Source organism: Falco naumanni, chromosome 3 (genome assembly GCF_017639655.2).
Source record: "Falco naumanni isolate bFalNau1 chromosome 3, bFalNau1.pat, whole genome shotgun sequence".
Taxonomy (NCBI): Eukaryota; Metazoa; Chordata; class Aves; order Falconiformes; family Falconidae; genus Falco; species Falco naumanni.
This window is the reverse complement of record NC_054056.1, coordinates 4643107-4659000: the sequence shown is the minus strand read 5'-3', so window position 1 is coordinate 4659000 and position 15894 is coordinate 4643107. Positions and strand designations below refer to the sequence as shown.

At 57.9% G+C, this 15894-nt stretch overlaps 1 protein-coding gene across 3 annotated transcripts in view; it reads right to left on the bottom strand.

Annotated features, from left to right (window-relative positions):
- Positions 1 to 1966, bottom strand: part of NFYC (nuclear transcription factor Y subunit gamma) — a 37160-nt gene extending 35194 nt beyond the window's left edge. For all 3 annotated transcript variants that reach the window (XM_040587829.1, XM_040587832.1, XM_040587830.1), the window contains exon 1: positions 1803 to 1966. The gene's annotated coding sequence lies outside the window, so the exon portion shown is untranslated. The remainder of the gene's footprint in view (positions 1 to 1802) is intronic.
- Positions 1967 to 15894: the final 13928 nt, after the last annotated feature.

Below are 15894 nucleotides of genomic sequence, written 5' to 3'. Positions count from 1 at the left end.
GTACACTGGCAAACACCAGTTATCTTTATAAAGTACAAAATAATGAGAGGGAACAGGTTGGCCATACAGGATAAACGATGGGCTCAAGGTTACCCTGCCATCCTGCAGCAACCTGAGAACCAACGGGATTGCATTTGATTCCCACTCCTCACTTAGAGCAAACAGCTATCTGTCCTCTGCAGGGCTTTCAAGGCACCACTTTTTGCTTTGACCAAGAACTCTGTGTTCATCCAAAAATGTGTCTAAATCTTCCACTCGGTGCGATCACAGTAGCCCCTGCGTGAGCCGGCGTCTCAAACAAGCCCCTTTAACAGTGACACAAAACACAGCATGGTTATGACGGAGCACGCGATGCCAGATGTGACATTACATCAGGTTCCACCACAACGAGCAATGCCTAAGGGACAGTACTGGTAGGCTGGTACCAGAGCACAGCTCAACTGAAGACAAACACTGATTCTGCAGGAGCAGCTTAGTCCAAAAACGTAACCTAATTAAATAAGGACATGGTTAAGCCTAAGAAAAGGCACACGATGTTGCCAAGGGCAACAGCAGCAAACGATGACCCAGGAGGTCTATTTTCTGAATGCAGGACTAAAGGAAGAGTTAACCACATGCTTGCAGGCTGTTTGCTCTGCATCACAAGTGAAGCCAGTTAAGACTTTCCTTTTAATTGCCTGTACTCAGACAGCTGTTGAGACACAGAAGTAGTTATTCATTAGTATGTGGAGAATACTTTACTCAACAAGACAAGTGTCTCAAAAGGCGATATGAAGTCACGTTCGAGAACTATCGAGCATTATTACTTCTTCTTCTGTCAGCAACCTGAAGCCTATCAGAGCTCCAGGTTCTAGAGCCAGCCCTGGGACATGGCTCAGTCAACATGAAGCATAAGCCAGCCCTGCCACCAAAGGGCTGTCCTGCTGCCCCACCTGTCCTGTGCCCACCACTCAGCCCTGCTGCCCCCAACACCCGCACAGCTAATGATGCGGCTGGAGAATGAACTGACCTGAATGAAATCCCACCCAGCCAGAAAGAATTAGCTTCTGTCCATGCCATACTCATACTGCTTTTAACACACAGTGCTTTACTGGTTACTGGGGGGCATTTCCTTCATTTTCTCAGTTCAGGAAAAAGCAGCATCTAGGTAGACCGTATTTATGTGCAGATATTCTCATAGCGCTCCGTGCCCGGGGGTTTCGAGCAGAGCTTGGACAATCCCTCAGATATTTACCAGAGACCCACTGCTCATCATCCCGCCGCTCTCCCCACCCAGCATCGGGGCCACGCTCTGGGTAAGCGTCCTTAAGGCTTTCGGAGCAAAGCAAAAGCCCCAGACACCGGTAAAATACGGCATCACCAGCACGTGAAACCGACCTCTCCCGCAGCACACCCCCTGCCGGGACCCGGCAGGCCGGGCCTGCCCCCACCCCCGCCGCTGGCTGCCAGGGAGGGCCCCGCATCCTGCCCTGCAGCTCCTGCAGTGCCGGGCCCGGCCAGGCCCCGTCCCCCCATCTCCGCGGCCGAGACCCGAGCCCGCCCCTCCCCCACCCCGGGCTGCGCGGGGAAACGGTTCGGTTTCCTGTCTTCTCCCCGGTCCGCTCCTCGTGACCCAATCAGCGCGCAGCCCCTTCCGCCCGCCTCCCCCGGCATGGGCCAATGAGCGGGCGCGGTGCGTCTCCGCCAATCGCAGCGCGGCCGTTGGCGGGGGAGAAGGGGGGAACCCCTCGGGCCGCCCCCGCCCCGCGCCCCCTCACGGGCCGCCGCCGCCGCCTCCCCCCGCCGCCCTCCCGCGCACTCACCGGGGCGGCCGGCGCCGCGACCTCCGCCTCCTCCGCCCGGCGGCCGCGCTGCCTCCGGCCCGGTTGGCGGGAGGCGGGAAGGAGGGGGAGGGGGGCGGCCGGAGCACAGCGAGCGCCCAGCGGCCGAGAAACAAGATGGCGGTGGCTCCGTGAGGCGGCGGCGCGGGGCCCCACCCCTTTCCCCGGGCGGCCGCACTGCGCAGGCGCATGACCCGCGACTGATCTCGCGAGAGCTGCGCCGGGCAGGGGCGGGGCGGGCCGTGGCCGGCGCGGGTGAGGCCGCAGCGGGTGGGGGGGTCCGGGCAGGCCGCAGCGGTGGCTCGGGCTTCGGCGTGAGGGACCCGCGGCTGCTGGCCTGTGCCTCGGGGCTGCGCCAGGCCTCGGGGTGCGGCAGGGGCTGGCCCAGGTCTTCCCCGGCCTAGGCCTGTGCGGGCCCGGGCGCCAGCGGGGCCTGCGCGGGCAGGCGTGGGGCAGTGCCCTGGGCAGGGGGCCCGCTGCCTCGCTCCCGGGATCTCCCCTGAGGTGTTGAAGGAAGCCGTCGCTGTTGCTTATTGCCTCTGAAGCCCTGGCTCTCCCCCGACAGCCCCCTGCAGCACGGGGATCATAGCCCGAGGGCTCTCCCAGGACCCCTGGGGTGACAGGTCAGAGCTCTGCATCCCACAGCCCTCGGTGGAGGAGCTGCTCCTCTTTTTAGCCTGTTGGCTCATCCAGGGAGGGTTCCAGCACAGCCTGTCATGGCCCTGAGAGCTGTCCAAATTAAACCTCAGTGAGCTGTCCAACACTCTTCACACAGGCCTCTGATCTATCATCACAGGATAACTTTTCTGCTACTATCCTACCCGAGCTGGAGCCAATTCAAGCAAAAGTCTGTGCTGCAGTTCAGCCAGCTATCTCATTTCCCAGGGACTGCTTTTCTGGCTCAGGGACATGTTACACTGAGGCGTGACTCATGCTGCTCCAGTGTTTTTCCCATGAAAAAGTGCATCCTGAAAAGTGACTCCCATCTTTGCCTCCTTATTGTCTTCCTGGTGCCCAAATCGTTTGCATTCAGTTTACAACTAGAAAAAGGATTTGCCTGACAGGTGCTTTAAATGTGATTTGAGAAGGGAAAGGAAGGTTGGGCCCTGTGTGGCTACTGCACTTCCCCTCGCCCTTTCCATGGAGTTTCCAAAATTGGTGATGGCTCCTGGTGAAGTTTCTGATACAACGTTTTGCTGTGCAGGCTCTGCACCCTGTGCAAGAGAGGAGAAAATCCCTTCTGCGTCCTGTAAACACAGCGAGTTCAGATCAGTTCTTTCTGTTGTGTGACATTTGCCCAAATGTAGGAAATGGGACAAATTTCTGCATACACTGTGGTTTCAGAGCTTGGCTGCCCTGAAGACTGTTGGCACTGAAGTGGGAGATATCTTGCAGCAAATTCCTGCAGTTTTATTGAAAGTCTTGCAACTTGGTGATCTCAGGACACTTGCAAGGCAGCCAAGAGAAATAAGTCATGCTACAGTTGGTTGGGTTTGGTTTTTTTTTTTTAATTCTTACAATTTCTGAGCTAGCTTCCTTTTGTTGTAACGTTCAAGGGTGATGATACGTGATGGTATATGGCCCCTCTTCAAAATGACTCATTTATAAATCAATTAGCCGGCACTGCTGCTGACTTTACTGCCAGGCACAGCTGTCAAACCAGCCAGCTGTTTTTCCTGCCAGGGACCAGGCCCCACTCAAGGGGTTTCTGCACAATACTCTGCTCCTCCTCCAGCTGAATCCTTTTGTGTGCCATCGCGCTGCGCCCGTGATGCTCCGTTTCCTCCCCACCTGCTCTGTCAGCAGCAATGGATGCATTGTCTGGAGCCGCTCAGCTTCCTCAAGAAGGATCGCAGCCATCTGCAAACACAGAGGTCTCTGTGTCAGCCTGAAACACGTAGAAGCCAAGACAAACAAGAAAGAAAGAGGGGGAAAAAAAAAAAAAAAAAGCCCTTTTCCACTCTTTGCTTTGTTGGTGCTTGCATAGATTTGTTCGTGGTTTGTCAAGTTTGTATTTAACCAACATCTGCTACCTTCTCAGCCAATTCCCTCCTGTGCCGGCAGTGGGACCCCGAGGAGCTGTGCTGCACTGCCTGCACCCCAGGGCCAGCTTTTGGAAAGGCTGAATTTGTTTGACACTTAGGAAGATTGTTTCTTAGAGCAGAGGTGACGCGCCTGGCCCTTCTCAGCTCAGCCCCCTGCCGTCCCTTGGGACTCCCATTACATCAGTCCTCTGGACTCATCCCAAATAAGCTGTTGCTTTGAGGCATAGAAAAGAAAAACCTGGATATAAATTATGCATGGACAGGACACACTGCCTTGTAGATTTGAGGGGAAAAAAAAAAAGAAAGAGGCAGTTTAGGGCCAGATTTTGGGTCCCGTTAATCCTGCAGGCCACCCTGTTGTGCCACATCTTTGTTCACACCTGATGCCAGGCTACAAAGCTCCTAACCCAGCTCACAACTGCCACATCCCACCCGGTACATCTCCCAGTTGGGGACCATCTATATGATATTTAAGTATGTTTAAGTTCAGAGTATATGCCTGTACACATATTTTTGAAGACCCTGTAGAAAACATTGTCTTCTGCATTGAAAGAAACCCCCAGAAGGATAATTTGACATGAGAGAGATGATGATTTGGGTGCTGCTAAAGGATTCCTTGGGGGACCAAAAGACCTGAAGGAAAATCTAGTGTCAGCCCCAGTGCTGTGGGTCATCAGCAACTTTTATACTCTAGTAGTTCGAGGTCTAAGCTCAGCTCCCAGAACAGCAAGGCGCTTTTACCTTTTCTGGCCCCAAACAACTGTCATGCTCTTCCTAGTTCTCCCAGCCCTCCATCCCCAGTGCAGAGATGACAGAAATGGGTAAAAAAACACCAGGGTTATGAAATCTAGAAACCTTATGAGCTGCAGATGAGCCACTCTGAGCTGAGATGCTCAGCCCAGCTCTAACTGGGGACCCCATTCCCAGGTGAGTGCTTTCATCTTGCCAGCAGTGGGGAGAGGATGCAGCTCTCAGCTCAGAGCTGGGATTTGGTTCAGCTTGCTTGGTCCCGCTGCAGGAAAGTGGGTTTCCCGGTGCCTGCAGCATCCCAAGGAGTAGCAGATGGTGTGTTAGTGCCTCTTGCCTGGCTGGTGCCCAGCACAGATCAACCATGCTAGCTTTCCCAGCAGGATACTGGTGAGCACACATGACCCGATTGCTCCTTGCAGAACAGCGAAAGGAGATTTTACAGCATCTCAGCGTAGCTCCTTCTGCGAGAAGTGGGACATGGTGCAGGAATGAGAGAGCAAGCTGCAGAGCTGACACAGCACCGACAACCTCCCTGAGCCCCAGCAGCAACGTGCTCATCAATCTCCATGGGCAAAGGCCCCAGTGGTGCCAAGGGGACAAGCCCCTCGGCCCACCCGGGGTTGACCCCACAGCCTGGCTCTCTGGACAAGGACTAGCACCTGTCCAGGGCAGCATTATTTTGGAGAAGCCTCTGCAAAACACGCTGGGTCTATCTAGTCCCCAGCCCCAGGGCAGCTCCAGTCTCCCAGCATTTCTGCCCCTTCTTTGTGTTTTCTGTTGCCCATTACATCCACCTCTTGCCAGCACAAGCAGCAGCCATGCTACGGGCAGATGCCTGCCCAGCAGAGGCAGGGTAACGGCAGCACATGACAGCCACGGGGTTTGCAAAATCCCAGGGTCACCCCTGCAGGGACAGCATGGTTTGGGGTGCCTACAGTGGCAGGGCTTGCAAAACCTCTTCCATGCTTTCCCTTAACCCAGAGCCAGCACGCTCATCCCTGTGCTGCATGCTGCCAATAGCCCCTGCAGTACCATAAAGTCAAGCTCCACGAATCCTCTTACGTGGGCTTTACCGGAGTAATCGCATTAAACCACCCCCTTTTCACTGGTGCAAAAACAAAATGTAAAGGAGACGGTGGTGAAGAGCCAGCAAACCAGAGAGCTGAGCTCCTTAACGAATTAAGAGACATCAGAGATAGGAGAGCCCTGATGGGATCCCAGTGCAAGACCAAGCCCAGGGCTTTTGTCCATCCCGCTCTGGGGAAGCGCTTCTCGGGGGACTTACCACAGGGGCTGTCAGTGTCACACACCCCTGGTCTCAAACGTGCAGGAACGAGCCATGGAGTCCCTGCCAGCGGGAGGTCAGCGAGGGATCCCAGAGCAACCTGCCAAGGGAAGCAGAAAACCGGAGCAGGTCAGAAAGTTTCCTACCAATCAAACTGAAAACTTTGTCATTATTATTTTATTATTGTCATGAAATGCCATGTTTTATCATTGAAATGTGGCAGTTGAAAAAAAAAGTTAGCAGAGGCTTTTCACTGCTGAGACACGTGTTTTCACTATCTCTTTCCCCAAAACAATGTGTTCCCAGGACTGACACTTTCCCCAGAAAGCTTGAAGTTTGCTTTGATGAAATAGCCTTCCCTACCGAGATATTTTCAGCTAGTTTTTCTAACTATTACTCATAAAGGCCCCCTCCAGACAACCTCTCTCCCTCCCTGAGTTTGTTTATATGCTTTGAATTCTGTTAGGAAACCATCTCCTTACTTCAGCGATGTTTTATCCAAGTTTCCATATTTAGTTCTTTCAGCTATTCCTGCTCCTTAACCAGCTTTCCCGCACACAACACCGGGACCCGCCACATCCCTGCTCTCCCCAGCATCCCCTTCCCCTCCAGCACCCACCTCAGGGGGAAATTTTTCCCCATCCTCCCTGCACTGATGGATGCCCATTGAGCATCGTACCCACCAGCCCACCCCAGGGATGCGGTCCCAAATTGCACCCAGACTCTGACCGGAGTACGGGGAACCTGGTGGAGGCTTTACCCCTGAGGGCTGGGTGGTTCCCTGCAGCCCAGGGTGCTGCCAGTGGCTCGGGGACCCCCAGCACTGCAAAGATGGGGAGCCCACCCACTGGGAAATCCAAGCCCAGTGCTATTTTAGGGAGGGACAGAGTTAAAGTCGGTGAAGGAGGGTTTCCTCCTGGCACGTGGCTCCATGTCAGCTGCGGTGCTCAGCCTGCAGAGGCAACGCAGGGAAAGCACTAGAGGAATTTAACATGAGTAAAAAGAGACGCTGCTTAGAGGAAAATTAGTGTTTGCATTCAGGGAGCCAAGGTGAGTCCAAGGGCAGTGCAGGAACCAGGGCTGCCTCTCCATTCAAACTTTCTCCTTCAGCAAGAACCAGGGCACAAGAAGTGCCCCCTCAGTCCTCGTTCCCCCTGGGAGGGCCACGTTTGCACCCGCCACCAAAAGGGATCATAGCCGGGAGGTTTACGTGTTCCCGAAGGAGCAGGCACCGCGGCCACCCAGGCTGAGCAGGGACCGGCTGGCAGCGCTTCAGGTCTGGCTGGAGGCTCCCGCAGTCCTGTGGGCAGCTCCGGGGGTCCGGCTGATGGGTGGGGGTTCCGGCTGGTGGCTTTTGGGGTCCGGCTGATGGGCGTAGGGTCCAACTGGTGGCTTTTGGGGTCCGGCTGATGGGTGTAGGGTCCAACTGGTGGCTTTTGGGGCCCGGCTGATGGGGGTAGGGTCCAACTGGTGGCTTTTGGGGCCCGGCTGATGGGCGTAGGGTCCAACTGGTGGCTTTTGGGGCCCGGCTGATGGGCGTAGGGTCCAACTGGTGGCTTTTGGGGCCCGGCTGATGGGCGTAGGGTCCAACTGGTGGCTTTTGGGGCCCGGCTGATGGGCGTAGGGTCCAACTGGTGGCTTTTGGGGCCCGGCTGATGGGTGTAGGGTCCAACCGGTGGCTTTTGGTGTCCGGCTGATGGGTGTAGGGTCCAACTGGTGGCTTTTGGGGTCTGGCTGATGGGTGTAGGGTCCAACTGGAGGCTTTTGGGGTCCGGCTGATGGGTGTAGGGTCCAACCGGTGGCTTTTGGGGTCCGGCTGATGGGTGTAGGGTGTGGCTGGAATATCTTTGGGTTCAGCTGATGGTTGTAGGATCCGGCTGGAGGCTCCTGGGGTCTAGTTGATGGGTGTAGGGTGTGGCTGGAATCTCTTTGGGTTCAATTGATGGTTATAAGGTCCAACTGGTGGCTTTTGGGGTCCAGTTGATGGGTGTAGGGTCCAGCTGGTGGCTTTTGGGGTCCAGCTGATGGGTGTAGGGTCCAGCTGGCTGGTGTCGGGTGCAGCCAGCAGCCCCTAGAATCCAGTTGCTGGGTGTAAGCTCTGGCCGGCGGCTGTTGGGGTCCAGCTGGCCGCTCTCAGCGTGCAGCCGCTAGGAGCGGGACGCAGCCGGCAGCTCTCGGGGGGCCCCGGTGGGACCCTCGGGGGGATGCCGGCCCCTCTCCGCCGCAGCCCAGGCCGTCGGGGCCGGGCCCGGGGCTCCCCCGCCCGCCGCTCCCAGCAGCCCGCCGGGGCCGAGGGGAGGAGCGGGCACGGGCGGCGGCGGCGGCGGCAGCGGCGGTGAGTGCCCGCGGCGGCGGCGCGGGTGGGGCGCTCCCGGGCCACCGGGGCGGCGACCGCCTCGGTCCCCGCGGCCAGCGGCGGGGCCGCACCTGCCTCGGAGCATCCCCCGGCCGGCGGCAGGTGGGGGGGGGCAGCGATTTTGGGGGTTGGCCGTCGCGGATGCGGTGCTGGGAAGGAGCGGGATGGGCGCTCCGGTAGCCCCGGGGAGGGCAGAGGGAGGAAGGAAGGGTCCCGACCCCCGGTGGGACAGCCTTGCTGCTCCCCCCGCACCCCACGGCTGCCTACGAGGTGTGCCTGGCACCCTGAAAACATACCCCAGGCTCCGAGCCGAGACGTGGACACCCCGACAATGTCGCTGCACCGAAAGCGTGGGTGCTGCGGCCACGCTCGCCCCGTCCCCAGGGGGTCCCCAGCCGGGCGCTGCCGGGGCCGGTGTACCGGAGCCCTCCGCAGCTCGGGGCGATGGGCAGCGTTTCCCAGCCAGCGGCTGGGGAACGGGAGTGCTTTCCCGTGCCATCCATCATCCCCGCTGAAAGCCCGTTGACGTCAACCCCGTCCCGTGCACGCTGGTCCCCACCGCCGGGCAAACGGGGGTAGGGACCGGTGAAAGCCGGGGGTCGGGACCGGTGAAAGCCGGGGGTCCTGCCTCGGGAGGGCTTGCCTCAGGGCGTCATCCTTGAACCCAGCAGCCCACGTAACGCCGGCGCTCACCTCTCCCCGGGCTTCCCAGCGTCTCCAGCCTGCGCTTCGTACATTGCTTTGACTCTGCTCAATCCAGAGACCCTTCTGTGCTCTGTGGTGTTTCAGGCAGGTGCTGTGGCTGGTTCTGTAGGGAAATCTGTTAAAGAACTGGTAAGAAAGAGTGAAATAATGCCCCAGGATGGGCAAAGGCCCCTGCGCTGCTCCCTGCTTACTTTAACTCAGGTTACAGCGAGTGGAGAGAAGCCTGAGGGCAGCGTGGGCATTGCTTATTCCCCACAGCAGAGAAGCACCCAAATGCGCATGGCCCTGGCCGGCCACCACGTCTACTGAACTGCTGCGGAGCAGTGGCCACCCTGCACCTCAAAATGGTCCCGAGGGCCCCCACGTGGGTGTTCACACTGAGCTGCAAAGTTGCCCTCCCCAGGAGGTGGTGGCTGTGCCGGGCTCTGCGATGGCCAGTGCCCGCTCCAGGGGGTCTGGGAAGCATAGCGAGGGGTCTTTCAAGGCTGAGCAAAACAATTAGCTCTGGGCTGAATTGCATCACTTGATGCACAGGAAACATCCCGCGGGGCTTTGCTGCTTATTTCATTAGTGTGCTGAGAGCACACTAATAAGCTGCGGATCCCCTTAGGCCAGCAGCATGGGAAGAGGCCTTGCTGCCAGGCACAGCAGCCTGGGGTCATCCCACTGCTGTGGGACGAGGGGCCACCTGCCCAAACCAGCCCTGGCATGGCTGACTGCATCGCACGGCCGCTTCCCCCAGCAGTCAAGTGACTGCTCCCACACTTCTCACCTCCAGCCCCGGTTTAGACGTGTGCCCATTTCTTTCTATATCAACACCTCTCGAAAGCCAGCCCTTTTGCTGTGCTTACACATCTCTCCTGAAGAGCAATGTACCTCCTCTGACATCGCTTCGCGAGGCCACGCTCCTGCTGCCTCCCACGTCCCAGCGCTCCACTCCGCAGGCATGGCATTGCTGGGCTCTCGCTTCGTCCCTGTCCTCGCAGCACTGGTCGCAATGGTCTTTGTGGGATACAGACAAAGGATGAGATTGTGGCACTGGGGAAAAATCCCCTCCAGCTTCCCCCGCACACCCCAGGTCTGTCCTCCTGCAGCTTCTGCCCCTGGAGCTCAGCTGAGTCAGCCCGTGTGGACTGGGCATTCCATGGGCTCATGCCTGCTCTCGCATGCCGCACAGCCCTACAGGAAGCATCACATTGACGCAAGATGCAGTTTAAGGTTATGAAAATACCTAATTTTCCTGCTTATTAAAACCCAAGCCACACGGCACCATCTCCTTGCATCCATTTCGATGCACTTAAAATGTTTTGTCACAGCATCTCAAATAGCAGGGAAACAGGCTTATTTGATAATTATTTTGAAGAGATGTAGCACAGCACTGACAGCCTGGCGCTGACACACCGTGCCCGCTGCCTGCCAGGTTCAGGGGCTCCCCATCTGCCTTGGGATGCTGTGTTCAGCTGCGGAGGGATCATGGTAAGAGCCTCCCTGGGCTCCTTGTCCTTACTGCAGACAAAGCGGCTCTTGGACCTGGAGGTCCCTCAGCTTGCAAATAGCAATTTGCACCTATTTTAGTTGTTGGGTGGTGGGGTGATGCAAAAGCGTTTGGCCTCTGGGCACACTCATGCGTTGTCCCTCTCCCCACCCAAGGCATGTGGGCTCCAGTGAGCAGTGCCTTGCTGGGAGCAGCTGTTCCAGCGCCCCATTGGCTTGTCCCCCGGCTCTGCTGGGGACATGGGTGCTGGTGCCAGCCCAGGAGAGCTGCCCTGGCTTCCCACATCAGATCAGGCACAGACCGAGGCAGAGTGATGGGTGTTTGCCATGGGCAGTGCCAGGCTCCCGCTGTCTCTTGGCATCACTTTGGCTGACAGAAGTCTTCCCATGGCAAGCAGGTTTTCTGCTGATCCCTGAAGAAGCTTTGCTATAATAGTGCAGCCTTAGCATTTAAAAAGCAACTTTTTCTGCAAACAAGCCTGCTTACCCCCTGGCTCCTGCTGGGCTCTGGAGCAAGCTGGGACCCATGGGCTGGATGCTGTCAGGGGGCCACATTCACCATCCTGCTGCTGGACACAGAGCTGGAGGGGCCACAGGGTGGGTTTGGTCACCCATCCTGGGGCTGCGGGGTTGATGGCTTGGTCCTGGGGAGCCCAACATGGGGCTGTATCATTGTGTGGCTCTGCTGCGGGCAGGCTTAAGTGACACGGGGCAGAATGTGGTCAGTACTTTGATTTGAATCCAAGAGGACTTTAGAGCTCTTGGCCCATGTGGGATACAGAGTCCCTGAAAGGTAAAGCAGCATTTGCTAATGCAGAAAGGGGAGGGAAAGGGGGTTTTGTTGGGTGCTGGCCGCCAGTGGAAGGAAATCAGATGTTCTCTGCAAGAAGAGGAGCACTAGTAGGAGCAGCAGAAAGCCAGAGCTGATAGCAGTCCTTCCCCTGGAGGAAGCAGCTCCATGAAATATTGATGGGATTCACACACAGCAGACGAGCTGTGTGAGCTGCATTGCAGAACTCGAAGCTGTGCAGCTGGGAAGGCAGCGGCTGCTGGGTAGGAAAAGCTCCTTTCCACAGCCCTTCCATGCTGGTGGAGATTGGTACCAACCCTGGCCCTGTCGTGGTGGTGCAGACCCTCAGTGCTCAAGCACCAGGCAAAGGTTTGGGGTCTGGGTGCCAGCGATGCCATCCCCAACCCATCCCTGGGGACACTGAAGGCCCTGGGCTGGTTTCGGACATCCCTGCTGTCTCCCCATGGAAGTGCCTCAGTTTTGGGGGCCACATGGCTGCAGCATCATGGTACCCAAGGTGGCTGCTGGCAGCGGCCACGTGCCTGCTCACGCATGTCCCCAGTGAGGTCCTACTCCCTCCCAAGCTGCCTTGCATGACCAAAACCAGCACCAGGGTGCAGCCAACGTGGTGGCACTGAGCTCTGCCCTGCGGGAGCCTGGTCCAGGCAGCATGTCTGCAGGATGAGACCAGACCATCAGGGATGCCCTGGTGCTTGCCGCAATGCCACGAGCCCTCGTCTGCCGGGCAGCTAACCCAGCAGGCTGGGCTTGGTAGGAGCTGGCTGTCCCCCAGCCGCAGTCCCGCCGAGTGGCTTTTGCTCCTCTGATTCTTTTATGTTGCCTAGGAAACGATAGGATTCAGCACAGATCTGATTTAACCGAGCAGCAGACGTCATGCAGGGACATGGGGGAAAGGGACGGTGTGGTCAGGGCGCTGGCCCTGGGATCCTGGCATCTCAGAGGGGGCTTAGCCCAAGATCTGGCCACCAGGCAGGGGCAGACACGGGTGCCCCCAGCTCCCGCAGCCGTCCCCCCACCCAGTGAAAGAGGACTGCGAGGAGGGTGCTGGAAGATGTCGTGTTCCTGCCTGTTCCTCTTGGAGATACTCTGTTCCCTGTCCCAGTGCTCCTGGATGGATCCCTTCTGCCAGCAGCGCCACTTCTGCTGGAGCTGCGGCACCAGCCTGGCTGGAGGTGACACACGCTTTGTGAAGGGGATGGCGAGTAAATTTCCATGGCCGAGGTAATGGCATTTGGTCAGAGCCAGGACTGAGGAAGACACACGCTCCGGCATGGGACAGTCAGTTCCGTGTCACTGCTGCACTGGGGACCCCGCGCAGGGCTGCAGCTCCAGTTCTCTCTTGCTCTGTGTCCCAGCGGTGCTCCCAGCCCGTCCCCATGCACGGGAGCAGCACGGCAGCAGGGAGAGGAGCACCTGCACCAGAAGGGCTGTTCAGACCCGAGCCACTGCCAGGCTTGAGGAATACCATCCCACTGCTTATCCCATAAGAGTGCGATGCATTGCTTGGGTTGCTGGAAGAGCTGGTCTCCGTGAAGCCATCACTCAAGCCCTTGGGGATGTCCTGAGGCCACAGCACTGGCCACTGTCACCACATCTGTGCAGGGGACCGAGCTCTTCACCCACAAAACTACCACCAGCACTTCCCATCCAGATGGAAAACCTCTGGCTCTGCAGACAGACTGGGCTACACGGTCTCCTTCTTGGCAAAGCCCCGCACTCCAGGGCACTGCTCTGCCATCCCTCCCAGAGAGCAGCTCCGGTGCTGGATGGGGTGGGTGAGCAGCTTTGGTGTTTTGTCCTCCTGCTCCCACCCAGATGCAGGCACCTGCATTTTGGGGAATCACCTGGACTGGAACAAGACGGCAGGAGCATGCCATGGGATTTGCCCCGTGGCCCTCCTCTTCTTCCTTCCAGGCACAGGCTTGCTAAACCTCGCTCGTGCAGCAGCCAGGCCTTTTTCCCGGTGCATGGGAAGGGGCTGGCATGAGCTGGAGCATCCCTCAGCACAGCCCTGGCTCGGCCCCATCCAAACTTCTCTAAGCTCCACTTTTCCTACAAATGGAGCACATTTGGAATCATTCTTTAATTTCAAGGTTTCTGTTTCCCGTGGAGATTGTGCAGGAGGATTAATGCTGTGCCTGCAGCAAGTTTCAGCCAGAATATAACTTCCATACCCTGCCCGAGCCACAAGATGCTTAACTCCAGTAGCTGGAGTTAACTTGCAAGTTCTCAGCTCATGTGCACTGAATTATACCTCTTGCTGGGCAATTAAATTTATATGAGCCTATCAAACCTGAAGCAATTAATTAGAATTAAGTACTTTTAGGGGAAATATGTCCTTGCCTTATTTCCTAATAAAAGGAGGAATACGTGCTTGCGAGCTGTGCTGCTGTGGCTTGCCCCAGAACGTTGTGCCTTGCTCAGGATTGGCAGGGCCTCATAGCGGCAGCTCTAGCAAGTTTTCTTTCCCCCAAACCGCTGGTTTTAGGGCCTACCTGCTCCAGATGTCAGCAGCATTTCAGCGCTTCCCCTCCAGGCTGGAAGCAACCCCACTGCAGGGGGCCAGGGACTGCAGGGGCAGCCCAGGAGCAAGAGGACCTGTGGCCCCACTGCCAGGGCTTTCCAACCTAGGAAATTCCCTAGGGATACCCACCCTGAGGTCTTTGAGGGAGCAGATGGTCCCTAAAATCCCTCTGCCTCTTTCCCCACAAAGGCAGCATCCCAGCCAGCCCCACCATGCTCGTTTATCACCACCCTCCTCTTTTCACCTGTGTCAGGGACCCATCCCCACCTGTGTGGGGTCCCTCCTGGGCTCCTCCCTCCTTCCCCAGAGCCTTTGCCAAAGCACCCGATTTTTTCCATCAATATTTTGCCCCTCATTTCTATTTCGGTGGGATATTTGAGGCCAGCGTTCCCTCAAAGCCCCAAACAGTCCCTTGCTATGTGCAGACCCTGGCACTGTCTGGTCACTGGGATGCACCAGCCGTGGGGCTGTAGAGCCCCATCTGCTCCCTGGGGTCACCTGCAACCCCAACCTTCCGTGCCGCCTTGCATCCCGCTTTTCCCCGATCTATCGTCCCCCAGCAGACCCGTGACACCCGGCTGGGGGGATTCAGCAGGATCATTGGGCACCCAAAGCCTGGCAGAGGGATGCCCCCAGCATCACTGAGGTGCATCCCACTGTGCTGGACCGCTCTGCCCCTGCTTGGGGCTGGGAGGAGAACTGGGTCAGCGATGTAACCATGGAGATGCTGAAGGAGATGCTGAAGCAGCGTCGGCACAGCCCCACTCTCCAGAGCCCTTTAAAGATTAACCAGACCCGTCACCCTCCATCTCCAGCTGGGGATGGGGCTGGGGGGCTGAGCCTTCTCGGCGGGCAGAGCGGGGTGGGCGCTGCCCAGTCCTCCTCCACCTGCGCAGGACGGTAAGATACCTCCGTCTCCTCTTTTCCTTTGGGGTGCCATGTGCGGGGAGGGCAGGGCTCAGCCTAGGCAGCCGTAGCAGCGATCGAAATGCAACAGGGAAGCTGTTTTCTTGCTGGTGGTGCTTGTCTGCGTGTTGTGCATCAGCGTCAGGGGCTGGCTGCGTGTCCACCAAGCAGCGGAGCAGCCGGGGGGATGCTACAGCCATGACACCTCTCCCAGCTGCTCAGCCGGTGCCTGCTGGCTCCGTGCATCCCGCAGCCATCCCAGCCCGGTGGCAAACCGGGGCTGGCTTGCTGGAGAACTTCTCGGCACTCGCGGTGGTTGTTGTCGTTGCAGTGTGACAGCGGTAAGCGCTGGCGGGGGCTGCGGGCGCTGCCCCCCACCCCACGGCTCGGGGACGTGCTTCCACGGCAGGGAAGGAGGGGGCTTGCATGCGATCCAGCCGCTGCTGGAGTGTCGCGGTTGTTTGCTCTGGGAATCCAGGTGTTTTGCAGTATAGAAAATAGATGAAATGCAGAGTGGGAGGTGCAGGGAAACCTGGTGCCATTCCCTGAATCCCCCACCCGCTGCTGGGGAACGGGAGCTGGGGGCAGAGGCAGCATCAGGGCCGTCTGTGCCTGCCGAGGATGCTGTCGTGGTGTTGAGGCCGCCTCGGCTGTGGGAGCTGTGGGCTCTGGTGCTTGGGCACGCTCTCCGGCCAAGCTGCTCTCAGCAGCGAGCGCTGGGCACCTCCCTGATCGCCCTGTTTGGCACCCGCTCTCCACAGAGGCCAGAAGCAGATTGTGAAAAGGGATAAGGGGTGAAATTACAGGCAGGGTAAAGAAAATCCTTCCTTTGGGCTGAGGAGTGTGCGCTCCGCTTCTTTTGCGGTGGATTATCTTTATGTGTGTTGCATTGGAAATGATCCCATTAGCGCGGTGCTCTCCTGATCTAATTTGCTTCCACCAGAGCCGGGTGCTCTCCGGGTGACTGAAGCATCGAGCGGGGAAAACAGCAGCCAGGAGCCTGGTGTGTTTTCCTGGCTGTACAAATAACGGGGCTCGGTTGTGGCACAGCTTTTCTTGCCCATAACGCTGTGTAGAGAGGCCCGAGCTGGGTGCTGTGCCCAGCTGAGCCCTCGTGCAAAGGGATGTGTGTTTGTTTAGGCACAGTCTAACGTCAGGTTTGCAGGTGGGGAAACTGAGGCATGGGGAACGGGAGCGG